The sequence below is a fragment of the Molothrus aeneus genome, chromosome W (genome assembly GCF_037042795.1).
Source record: "Molothrus aeneus isolate 106 chromosome W, BPBGC_Maene_1.0, whole genome shotgun sequence".
NCBI classification, from domain to species: Eukaryota; Metazoa; Chordata; class Aves; order Passeriformes; family Icteridae; genus Molothrus; species Molothrus aeneus.
The window spans coordinates 7,311,198-7,323,485 of NC_089679.1; the positions used below are offsets into that span (position 1 = coordinate 7,311,198).

The 12,288-nt window shown below is 48.0% G+C and overlaps 1 long non-coding RNA gene across 1 annotated transcript; it reads right to left on the reverse strand.

Annotated features, from left to right (window-relative positions):
* Positions 1–8,716: 8,716 nt before the first annotated feature.
* Positions 8,717–11,959, reverse strand: LOC136568521 (uncharacterized). The gene is made up of 2 exons (XR_010785233.1): positions 11,863–11,959; positions 8,717–9,919 (listed from the first exon to the last, which is right to left on the reverse strand). It is a non-coding gene; the product is annotated as an uncharacterized lncRNA (long non-coding RNA).
* Positions 11,960–12,288: the final 329 nt, after the last annotated feature.

A 12,288-nucleotide genomic window follows, 5' to 3' on the forward strand; every position in this document is an offset into this window, starting at 1 on the left:
GTTAAATAAGAAAAGCCTGACCAATTTCAACACGAGATGTATCACATCTATTGCTTTTTACTTTTCGGGCAACATTTAATTGTTTTAGCTTTACAAACCCATTCTTCAGGAAAAAAAACATCTTTTTAACAGCAAACAAAACACACAAAAGAAAAAAACCCACTTACTTAAGAAAAACAAACCCACTTTGTGAGGTTTGGAGAGTCATCAATTTCTGCTTTGATTTTATCTTTTAGTGCTAGCCCCCTCCCCCTCTCTTCACGGCCTTGCTGTCAATGCTGTTCTTCGCCCTTCCCCCGGTGCTGCCACTTCGCTGCAGGGCTGAAGCAGGGGAGAACAGCCACGGGCATGGGGACCCTGGGGGCATGCCTTGGGTCTCTTTTGCCTTCTCTCTCTCTTCTTCTCTCTCTTTCTCTTTCCTTCTCTCTCTCTCTTGGCCCACTTACCGGGGCCGACTCTGCCATCTTCGACTCGGGACCCTGGCAGTCTGGGAGCCACCCCGGCAGTTCCGCCACGGAGCCAGCCCGCTCCTGGCCGGCAAACCTGTGTCTTCTGCTCCGAGGGCCGCCGCCGGGTCACCTCCATGGATCGGTCTCTGCCGCAGCCTCCGAGACCCCGCCGCTCGTGGGGAGCGATCAGACACCTCCCAACTTTGACAACCCCAAACTTGGCGTCCTCAGGTGCTCCTGACATTCTTTTTCTTTCTCTAGTCAACTTATCCTCTTTTCTCTTCAAGGAGGGCCCGTTCTGCTATACTCTTTCTGGACCCCAGTTCGGCACTGAATAACCTCCTAACAACCATGTGTTAAGACACTTCCCTGCCTTTCATGCAAAAAACCCGCATTCACACTCCTGCTCTCTTCTAGCACCAAGATGTCATCACTCCACATTCTAACATCTCAGAGTTTGCGAACTACCTCCCTACTTCAACTTCTCTCTTTCTTTCCTTCTTACCTGTTTTTTGTTGTTTTTTTTTTTTTTTGATTCAACACACCTCAGACGGTACAAGGCGAATTTAACTAATTTACTTCTAAAAGTAAGCTTAGAACTTTCTTTTACTAGGATTGCTGTAGCTGTTATAACTTAAATACATACTGGCTAGCTGTGGCTTACTGGGTCTAACATCTTTTGATATAAGCTACTAGATATTTTTTACTCTTCTTCACTCCTGAATTAAAATTTTATGAGCTACTCCATTTTCTGTATTTATGTATAAATGATAAAGGATTTTTCAAACAAGGGTAAGCTTAAAGCTAGTACTTAGGCTGGTTTTAACCTAACTCTTTTAATTTAACAATATCTTCTTTGGTCTGTTTTATATCATCTCTTTCTGTCAATTTTTTTTCATACACAAATTTTGCTACCTGTGTGTACCCCTCAATCTATAATCTATAATATTTCAATAATCTAGGTAATTTTCTGATCTCCCTCTTTGAAGAGGGAGGGAGAAGGAATAAAATTCTTGCAATTTTCTCGTGGTTGGGTTTCCAGCTACTTTTATTTATTAAGTGTCTAAGATATTTTACCACTGGGTAGTGAGTCTGAGTTCTTTTATTAACCTCCCTTAAATCTTGTACTAGTCTATAACTCCCATCAGACTTTACTGGGGGAATAGGGATATTATGAGGAGACATACAAGGTTCTAATGTCCCATCCTTTATTAGTCTTTCTATTACTGGCTTCAAAGTTTCTTGTCCTTCTAAAGATACAGAATACTGACTGTGGTAGGCTAGGGACAGGCGTTCGGAAGATTTCGGGCTGTGACGGAAAATTACAGGAATCCTTCTGCCCCCTCTCCCCATAGATAAGGATCACCCTTGGAATGTAGCCAAACATGTAGCCCCCCTAACCTATAGATGCCAGTAACTTTCCACTCCATACTAACCCTAGAAAGTATAGCCAAACCCCTGTCTGACGTAGAGAAACCCCTTAGTCCATAAATACCCTTGAGACCCCTCAATAAACGCCTTTAACCGTCCACCACATTGGTGTTAGCGTCCGTTATTGGCCACGAAGGATCCCAAGGAGGAGATCGCAGTGCTGGACTCTGAAACCAGGTCATCGCGGCCTTCACAAGAAGGCAACAACTGACGTACACGTATGGGACAATCTTCTCTCTCAATTGTAACCCTTATGGGGTTGATATTTAATCCTCTCTTATTTCCTTCTCCAGCCCAAACTTCTTTGTTGATTTTTTTTTTCCTTCATCTTCTTGGCCTAATTTTAAAACTCTAGCTGTCATTTTCCCATTTTCTGATATAACTCCTATTCTTAATTGCACTTGTAAGACTCTTCCCAATTAATTGCTACCTGCCTCTGGGACCAATAAGACATCTCCCATCCAAATTCTAGTTTCTTCTCTCAGTTACCACATCTTTAATGACCAGAAATGTAAAACTTTCTCTTTTTGCCTCTGTTACTTTCACTATATGTTTGCTTACACTATAACTTTTGTAACATATAACAGGCAGGTTCTCTCTGCCCCTGTGTCTATTACAAATTCTAATTCTTCTTCTTGGGGACCCACTTTTAAAGTTATCACAGGCTCCAGATGGTATTTGTCCCCCCAAAAAAAATTCGAGCCTATGACCTCCCTATTCCTCCTATGTGCCCATCTCTTTAAAGATTTTCAGATCTTCTGCTTACTTAGGACCATTTTCCTATTTCTCTTAAGTTTGTTTATCTATTTAGTTGGAGTTTCTTCTTTCTCTTCTAAAAGCTGTCTCTCAAAAACCTTTTGTTTTTGCATTTCGCCTTTGATATGTTGTCTCATTTATTCTCTTGATTATGCAATTACGAGAATTATTCATGTGTTTATTCTCCTCCTCAATATTTTAACTTTATTTAGGAGGTACAATTGACATTTTGTCTTCTCTGGGGGTCCCCGTGGATTATCTTTTTCCTAAGCTTTTATTTCAGTTGCTCTGATTAATTACCTTTCTTCTTGAGAAAAATATTATTTTCATTACAGATCGCATCTCTTCTCAAGTATAAATGTTTGGACCTAAAAATTGGTCTAATTGTTCAGCTATGCCTATGGAATCCTCTAAATATCCCTTTTATTTATTTCTTAAAATTTCAGACCTCAGACGAAGTCAAAGGAGCGTTTACAAACTCTGGTCCGTCCCTTCCTATGAGAACCTCTCTTAATGGAAATAGACTAATCCCTTTATCCCATTCTTTTTGGATTTTTATCTTCTATAGCCTTTCTCCCATATTTCTAGGCAGAATCTGGAGAGGGCTTTCTTTTAACTGAACTTTTAGTGTTTCGATAAGGTGATTCCTTTAGAGAGTTCCCCTGAGCAGCCGGAGCTGTGGTTACTAAGGGAACGGAGCTCAGGGCAGGACGGGGGACTCGGCACAGCTCAGGGTCTGGGTCCTCCAAAGGCGGGGTCTGCAGCCGGGATCGCCCGAGGGGCTGTTCTGGTGCAGACCGAGCTGGAGCGTGAATCACCGCCACATGGCTGATCCGGCAGAGACAAAGCAGGCGACTGACCCCGGCAGCAGCGGCGGGAGCCGACCAGAGTCAGGGCACCCGGAGATGGGACAGACGGGACAGACGGGACCCCCCCCTCGGTGCAGTCAGCGCGGTAACCACGGTCCACACGGCAGGACAGACCCCCACCCCCCGGCACGGCCAGCGGAGCGGCCGCAGGCCAGGCGGCCGGACTGGGACAGACGGACTGTGCCGGAGCCGGCACAGGGGCTGGGGGGGGTGGTGCAGCTGGGAACGAGTGGGGGAACAGACGGGAATGGATGAGGTAATATTTTTGTTCTTAACTTTATACTTTCCCTGGTTTTTTTGTTTTTTTTTTTTTTATTGCTTTTCAAAAATGTTATTTTCTTACAACCTCCCCCCTCCCCAGCATGTGGTGTACTCTTTTTCTTCTTGATTAAACGTTTTTTACAAATAAATCCAGAGCTTAACAAATCCAAACTTCTGCTTGGTTACTTAGAAATGGTCGACGAGCTAAGTCACGACCTTCTCATGTTGTTTTTCTCATCACCCTTTTATTTATCTTTTGGCAAATTATACATCTTTCAGTTACTTGCTTTTCTACTCCAAAAATCTCAATGCACCTATAGTTCCTTAAAAAAATGATCACACAAAGCCCGAGTATCCCACTGGGCTTTTTGATACATGTCCTCTGCTATTCCCTAGTAAGCATTTTATTATCTAATTGTCTTTCATCAAGATGTTTCTATTTCCCTGATTTATCTTGTTCCCCACCTGTCTTGTTTTAATTCCCCTTTTTTGCTTCCTTAAACTTTGGAATTTCCAATTTTTCCTCATTTGGATTTAATATTAACTCTTTCAGCTCCATTTTCTGCTGCATCTTTAGCTTCTTGATCTGCCACATTATTTCCCCTTATTTCTGGGGTCTTTACCTTTTGGTGTCCCTTAATATGCACTATAGCTATCTCTCTTAGGTAATTTTAATGCCTCTAAAACCTCTAAGATAAGTTTCTCATGTACTAATCCTTTTCCTCTTGAATTAAGTAATCTCCCTTTTAAAATTTTTCTTAAGGTATGTGCTACTCTAAAGGCATACCTTGAATCAATATATAACTCCTTTCTTTTGTGTTAAATATTCTAATGCTCTTTTTAGAGTATGTAATTCACAAGTTTGCATGTTTTTTCTCATCAACATCTACATACCCTGTATTTTGCAAGGAGTTGTATTTCTGTTTGCTAACATAACTCCCAAAGGGCTATCTTGGGGTATTTCTGTTGGTAATTTTTTCTCGCTTTTCTTTCTCGTATCCACCTTACTGGATTTCTGCCCCATTTCTCAATATTCTATCTATTCGTCCCCTGCTTCTGTTTTCCACTTTTTACTAACAACTTAAATACCACTTTTCTTTCAACTACTTACACTCAAAAAAACCCCAACTTTTTCTAACACTGCTTTTCAATACAATACACCTCCCTCCAAGGAGATATGGTAAGGCTTAAAATGCACAATCCACATTACCTATACTTTCATCCGTCTACATTCACTCACTTCTATTTCTCATTCACTTTTACACATTCCTTCACACCCTCAAGACACAAAGTGGATCCCTGTCGCCAGAAAATCACGGGTCCCTATGGCACCCCTCGCCCTGGGGTTGGCCTCTAGGTCTCAGTATCTCCGGGCCTCCAGGAAGGGCACTGACTCTTGCTGCCTCCAGTGCCCGTTCACCTGTGAGTCTGTCTGTGTGTCACTCACACTCTTCAGCTATGGCCCCCTCACACACCCGGGGAAAACTAGCTTGGTTTGCAGGTCACTTACTCTCTTCGGCCTAAAAGTTCCCACCTACCCGGGAACAATAGCCTGGTGTGTAGGTCACTCACTCCCTTCGGCCCAAAAGTTCCCACCTACCCGGGAACAATAGCCTGGTGTGCGGGTCACTCACTCTTCTTTCCACTGCCTCCCCCTTCCCACCCGCCCGGGAAGTTGAGGCTGACTTTGTGTGTGACTCACTCTCACACACCACAAAACAACAATAACGTACCTTTTACTTTCACATCACCTATTACAAGTTTAGGTGTTACTGACCAGTCCCGGTGCTATTGGATATCCCTCAACCCAGCTGTGTTGTCCCACCCTGAGTGTTCTCGGGCATATCCTCACTCCAACAGAATTCTGCTCAACCCTGCTCTTGGATGCTCTTGGAATATAAATCCCTCAGCCCAGCAGGTTTTTAGGGGCCCCTCCTGTCCCGTTTCCTAGTGGATTGGGCTAGGAAACCTTGCTCCCTACCTCCGAGGGGTCCCACCCCTCCCTGAGACCCAGTCCCAGTTACCCCGGGGGATTCTTTCACTCTCTTATCACTTGATTCGTCTCTTTACTGGCCGCTTTTCTCACGAAAAGACAGAAACGCAGCATGGGAGACTTCCACACTCACTTGGCAGGTCTGGGACAACCAGCCCGCCTCTCATTCATACACATTCATCCCCCTGTACCTGCCCCCCCCGAGAAATACTTACCAATCCTTTTTCCTTCCCGGGTTCTTCGTGCACACTACTAGTCTTAGGGGGCCAATTACCGCGGTTGTAGGGAGCCTTTTTCCCTTCTCTTTGTTTTATTGCCTCCTTTTGTCCACAGATCGTAACCTGCATCTGTCGGTCACTTCAGGGGAGACAGATCGAGGCTGCCAAATAGGGCAGGGCGCGCCTTCCCCACTCTGACTCTCCTAAAGCACCGGCAGCGAGGTGTTAACCATCCTCTGCTACCAAATTGTGAAAAACGCCAATCACTTGTTTTCAAAATTTTAAAAGTTTAATAGTAATAAAATGATTATAAAAATAGTAATACAATTAGAGTAATAATAATTTGGACAAACTGAATTAGGACAATATGAGACAATAAAGACAAAGAGTTACGGACGTCCGGGTACCTTTTTCTGGGCAGCACGAGCCCAAAAAAGGACACCCGTTAACAAAGGATTAACCCTTAAAAACAATAGCCTGTTGCATATTCATACACTTCATACATGATGCATAAATTCTATTCAAATACAGGATTCTGTCTGGTTATCGTCAACTTCTTCCTCCAAATCCTAACAGCGCCTTCGAGGCGGGAAGAAGTTGGTTTCTTCTGATAAGAGGGCCATAAATTCTTCTTCTCTGAAAGATTTAGGTGTCCTGTGGCTGCTATCTCGTTGCGAGTCCTTTTTTAAAAAAAAAAGTATCCTACATAGCATCGTTTCTATTTTAACAATTTTTATAACCTAAAACTATATTTAACACAGTACTTAAGAAAACTAATACAGCATTACTTTATAACACAACACATATAATATTCATTTTAATATTTGCAAAAAGCCAATCATAAAATACATGCATTTTTCACACCCTGTTTATTCTCTTACCCCCTTTTACTCTCTTATGCTTTTACGCTCTTACCCTCTCATCCTCTCTACCCCTCTCTTCTCTCGGGCCTGCTCCGAGCTGCGGCTGGCAGCTCCCAGCAGGGCCCTGCACCCCTGCCCTTTGCAATAAACCGCAAGTTCCACGACCTGGCATCAGAGATCTCTCGTCTCCGTCTGTCCCGATTGTGCAACCCCCGACGCACCAACAGACTGGTGCCCAGACGTGTTTAAAGGGCCAGTTCAGCTTTTCCACCTGTGGGAGACTTCTCCATGCACGGTAACTAAAAGACCAGTTATAGCCGCCTTAAAGGTGTCGTGAGCACGGCATACCGTTGCTGCGCAGCGTGAAAGCCGGAGCTCTTAAATTTTGCCAAGGCACACCTCGAGCACAGGGAGTCGTTACTACGTAGCGACTGCCTGGAGCTCTCGGAGGAAATTGCCTGGCGGTCCTCGAGCACGGGTGGCCGCTGCCGCGCAGCAGCTACCTGGAACTCTTTGAGGAAGTTTGCCATGGCATCCCTCGAGCACGGACACGTTGATGAGCAGCGCTGACCGGAGCTCTAAGGAGGGACTCTGCCACGCGCCCCGAGCACCAGACGAGCGCTGGAAAGCACCGCCCGCACTGGAGCTCTGAGTGCAGACCTACCTGCGAGGTCCTGAGCACGGAAAGTCATTGCCAAGCGACGCCTAAAACCGGAGCTCTGAGGAGGGACCTGAACGCAGCTTCCTGAGCCCCGACTGGAGTGTCTGGCCAGCCCCCGCGACGGAGCTCTGATTGAGGACACTGCTTCTGCGACATCGAGGTTGGTAACACACTGGTCTAATAATGGGACAAACTCACTCTGCCCACGACAGATATCTCTATAAGCAACTAAAGCATTTATTAAGTTCTATGCCAAGTCAATTACCGAAACAGGAGTTAAAAAACTCTTAGAATGGACTTTAATTAAGTTCCCAAATGCTGACCGTTCAGCCGTCTTTACCAGAGACTTTTGGGACCCAGTTGGAATTAGGCTCTTTAATAGTATCTCCCGGAGGGATATGGCTGCCGAAGAGCTGGTCCCAGCTTGCAGGGCGCTGGTTGAGCTGTTTGCTGCAAGGGGGATGCCCGCAGCAGTCGCCCCGCCGAACTCCGCTCCTGCTGGGAGTCCGCCCCTTGCCGCCGCGAGTCTAGAACGGGACACGACCCCCACCTCCCTATCGGACCCCACGACTCCGGTACCCGCAGTCCTGCTCACTCTTGCCGCCCCGACCCCCGCCCTCGCGGTCCCGACACCTGTCCCCTCGGCCCCAGACACCCCACCGGACCCCACAGCCCCTCCCACTGCTCCCGCCATCCCCGCCTTTGCCATCCCGTTGGTCCCTGCTGTCCCGGCTACCGCGGTCCCCGCCCCCGGTTTCGCCATCCTCGCGGCCCCGCCCCTCAATCCCGCCTCTACGAGCCCGCCCACCAGCGTCACCGCGGCCCCGCTCCCCCCCCCGAGCCCACCGCTTCCCCCCCGCTACCCGCGAGTGCGGCCGCTCCTCCCGCCCCCCAAGTCCCCCTCGCCCCCGCCGACACAGCGCCGGTGGTGCCTGAAGTCCTGTCCGCATCCGTCGCTGCTGCGTCTTTGCAGTCCCCTGCCGCTCCCGGATCTGCGGTGCCGAGAACGCCTGTCGCGGCCGCGCTGGCGTCCCCAGCCACCGACTAGCCTACCGCTTGCCATGGCCCCCCCGCAGCAGACTCCCGCCGCCTCCACGCCGCTCCTCCTGCCTCCCGCCACCCCGGGATCATCTCCCGCTGACGAGACTGCCCCGCCGCCGCCCGTGGTCGCTTTCCCGCTCCTGCTGTGATAAATGAATTCACTGGATTCAAGGATCATACAATTATAAATTTATTATTATTATTATTATGCAAGCAAGAATAAGCAAAGTTCAGCGCTGGGCGGCCGGGAGTCTCCACTCCTCTAGGCTCGCACCGTTCCTATCCCCAAAGTCCACCTTTTATTGCCTTTTTCTCCCGGGTCCAGGGATGACGTGGTCTGTCTTTTGCGCTTGCTCGTTCAGTTGCTAGGGGGTCTTTTTCTGCCTTCTGGTGGTCGTGGGATGAAGGCTCCAAGTCTTCCTCTTTTAACCGCTGAGTGAACTTTTCCTTATAAGGCATACCTATACAGTGGAATTTTCAGAACACTATACGATTCCTGCAAGCCTAAGCAATTCTTGTGAGTTTAGGGATTGTTATTACAGCTCTCCTCTGTGACCTCTTAGGTGAACTTTTCTTTACTATGGAATTCCCAAAGCACTATGCGATTCCTGCAAGCCAAGCAACCATATGTGAACCATATGTGGCTATACATTTAAAATCAAGCGGTTTTAGCTATTTAGTTATTGCTTTGATATTGTATAATTATTTAGCTATTGATTAAATTAATGAACAAACGTATTGCTACTTATTACACTGCCGCCGCCGCTCGCCACCGCGGCCCCGGGCCGAGCCGTGCCTTCTCCACTGCAGCCTCCCGCTTCCGAGCTGCTGGATGGCGCGGCTCCGCCGCCTCCTGCAACCACGGACGTCCCATTGTTCCCTTCCACGGCCGCAGCCACAGCCCTCTCATTTCCGCAGCTCCGCCACCTCCCGCCCTCCCCGGCCCGCCCGCCATGCAGCCAACCGCCATCATGACGCCCCACGTTGACATAGTGATGCAAGTCACGCATGCGCAATTGCTACAACGCCCCGCACCAGCAATATCACTCCACGCCGACTCATCCAACCACAGCACTGCTTTCGGGATCAGCCACACGCAGCAGTTCTCTTTCCACGACCCCGCCGCCACCCCCCACTGCTTTCGCCGCAGCTTTGGTACAGCCTCCCGATTCCGACCCGCTGCATGCCGCTGTCCAGCCACAGCCGGCATCCCTGTGCCCTGTAACGCCACTTCCGCCGCCACCGGGTCTTCACACGGGACCACAGCAGTCGAATCCTGCAGCGCCTTGGATGTATCCTTCCGCGTCTCTCCTTCTGCCGGACCTTGCGATCCCGGGCACGCCACATCACTGAGAGATCCCTCCGCAACGCGCAACCCTGCACAACCGATACCGAATATGCCTCCGCTGCCACGTCCTGTACCTCCGCCGCCTGCTTCCGTGCCTCCGCCGCCGCATCCCGCAGCCGACCCAAGCAGCACTGGATCACGTCCGCATCTCCTCGAACACCCAACCGCGTTTTCGCCTTCCACACTCCTGGCACCGAGTGTGACTACTTTGTGTCACGATTCGTCCGCACAGCCACATCCATGCACACAAACCGTGCAACGAGGAGGGGGAGGGTGGAATATGACAGCTGCTTTAATAAATACAGGACAGACAGAGAATTATTTTGCCCCTGCAAATGCCAACCCTTTGATCCCAACACAAAAGAATTTAGAAAAAGAACTGTTCCCAAGTAGCTCCAGAGTCCCCCCAGTGTTTGGGACTGACTTCTCAACCCAAAATGAGACACTAAACCCTGAAAATTTGCCAGCATTAATCCAAAAATTAGAAAACCCACAAAAATATTTTTATAATATTCAACTAACAGACTGGCATGAAGTCAGACGCCAGATTTGCAAAGAAGAAAGTCTAAATCCTTTAGCTATGCCTGTGCTATTCAGCCAGCAAGCTGGTGGTCCTAGAACATGGGTGGCTATCCCACCTCATGAGATAAAAGAATTGTGAAAAGCAATAAGGGACAGTGCTATCTGCTCCCCATATTTTAAGCAACTGCTGAAAAGTACCCTGGAAGGACATACACTCACACCAAATGACTGTAAAAATCTTGCTAGTATAATTCTCACAGATTCACAATATATGCTATGTGTGAAAAATGCATGTATTTTATGATTGGCTTTTCGCAAATATTAAAATGAATATTATATGTGTTGTGTTAGAAAGTAATGCTGTATTAATTCTCTCAAGTACTGTGTTAAATATAGTTTTAGGTTATAAAAATTGTTAAAATAGAAACGATGCTATGTAGGATACTTTTTTTTTTTAAAAAGGACTCGCAGCGAGATAGCAGCCACAGGACACCTAAATCTTTCAGAGAAGAAGAATTTATGGCCCTCTTATCAGAAGAAACCAACTTCTTCCCGCGTCGAAGGCGCTGTTAGGATTTGGAGGAAGAAGTTGACGATAACCAGACAGAATCCTGTATTTGAATAGAATTTATGCATCATGTATGAAGTGTATGAATATGCAACAGGCTATTGTTTTTAAGGGTTAATCCTTTGTTAACGGGTGTCCTTTTTTGGGCTCGTGCTGCCCAGAAAAAGGTACCCGGACGTCCGTAACTCTTTGTCTTTATTGTCTCATATTGTCCTAATTCAGTTTGTCCAAATTATTATTACTCTAATTGTATTACTATTTTTATAATCATTTTATTACTATTAAACTTTTAAAATTTTGAAAACAAGTGATTGGCGTTTTTAACAGTGGTATTTTGGTTGTTAGAGAAAGTGAAAAATAGAGGCAGGGGACGAATAGATAAGATCTTGAAAAATGGGACAGAAAACCAGTAAGTTGGATACAGAAAAAAAGGAGAGGGGAACAAAAGAAAAGAAAAAGAGTGGGATCCTTTGCAGGTCTTGCCCCCTCCATTCCCGCTTGCGTCCCTGCTGTTCACGGCCGAGCTGCCTGTCCCGGGTCCCAGCTTGCCACCTGCTTCAGCCCCACCAGTCCCCGCCCCAAGGGCGGGCTCCCTCCTCGTGGCAGCTCCGCCTGCCCCGGTCCCCGTCCCAACTGTGGGCTCACTGCCCGCGGCATCTCTGCTGATCCCCGCCCACACCCCAGCCCCGGCCCCGCCGGTGAATTTGTCTGCCCCGGTCCCGGCCGCCTGGTCCGCAGCCGCCCTATTGGCCATGCCAGGAGTCCCTCCTGCCGCATGGTCTATGACCACCGCCCCGACCGCGTCAAGGGTCCCATCAGTCCCAGCCGTCCCATCTCCGATCGCTTCCCCCACTGCCCAATCCCCGGAAGCCCAGCCCGTACTGGCTGAGCTGGGCGCCGCCGCTACTGCTTTGCCTCTGCTGGGAGCCGCTGACTCAGCCGCCATTAGCCACATGCAGGCTGTCCGCGCTCCCATCTGGTATCTCCTGGAAATACTCCCTCCTCTGGTGGTTCCGGCAGCAGACCCTGCCCACGCTCCGCCCTTGGAGGACCGAGACTCGGCGCTATGCCCTCCCCTCACCTCCCGTCCTGCCCTGAACTCTGTTCCCTTGGTAACCACAGCTCCGGCTCAAAGAAATTCTCTCTCCCTGGAGGAGGCACCTTACCAAAACACTAGAAGTTCAATTAAAAGACAGCCCTCTCCTGATTCTTCCTCAAAACATGGGAAAAAGGCTGTAGAGTATAAAAATCAAAAAGAATGGGATAAAGAGATTGGTCTATTTCCACTAAGAGAGGTCCCAATGGAAG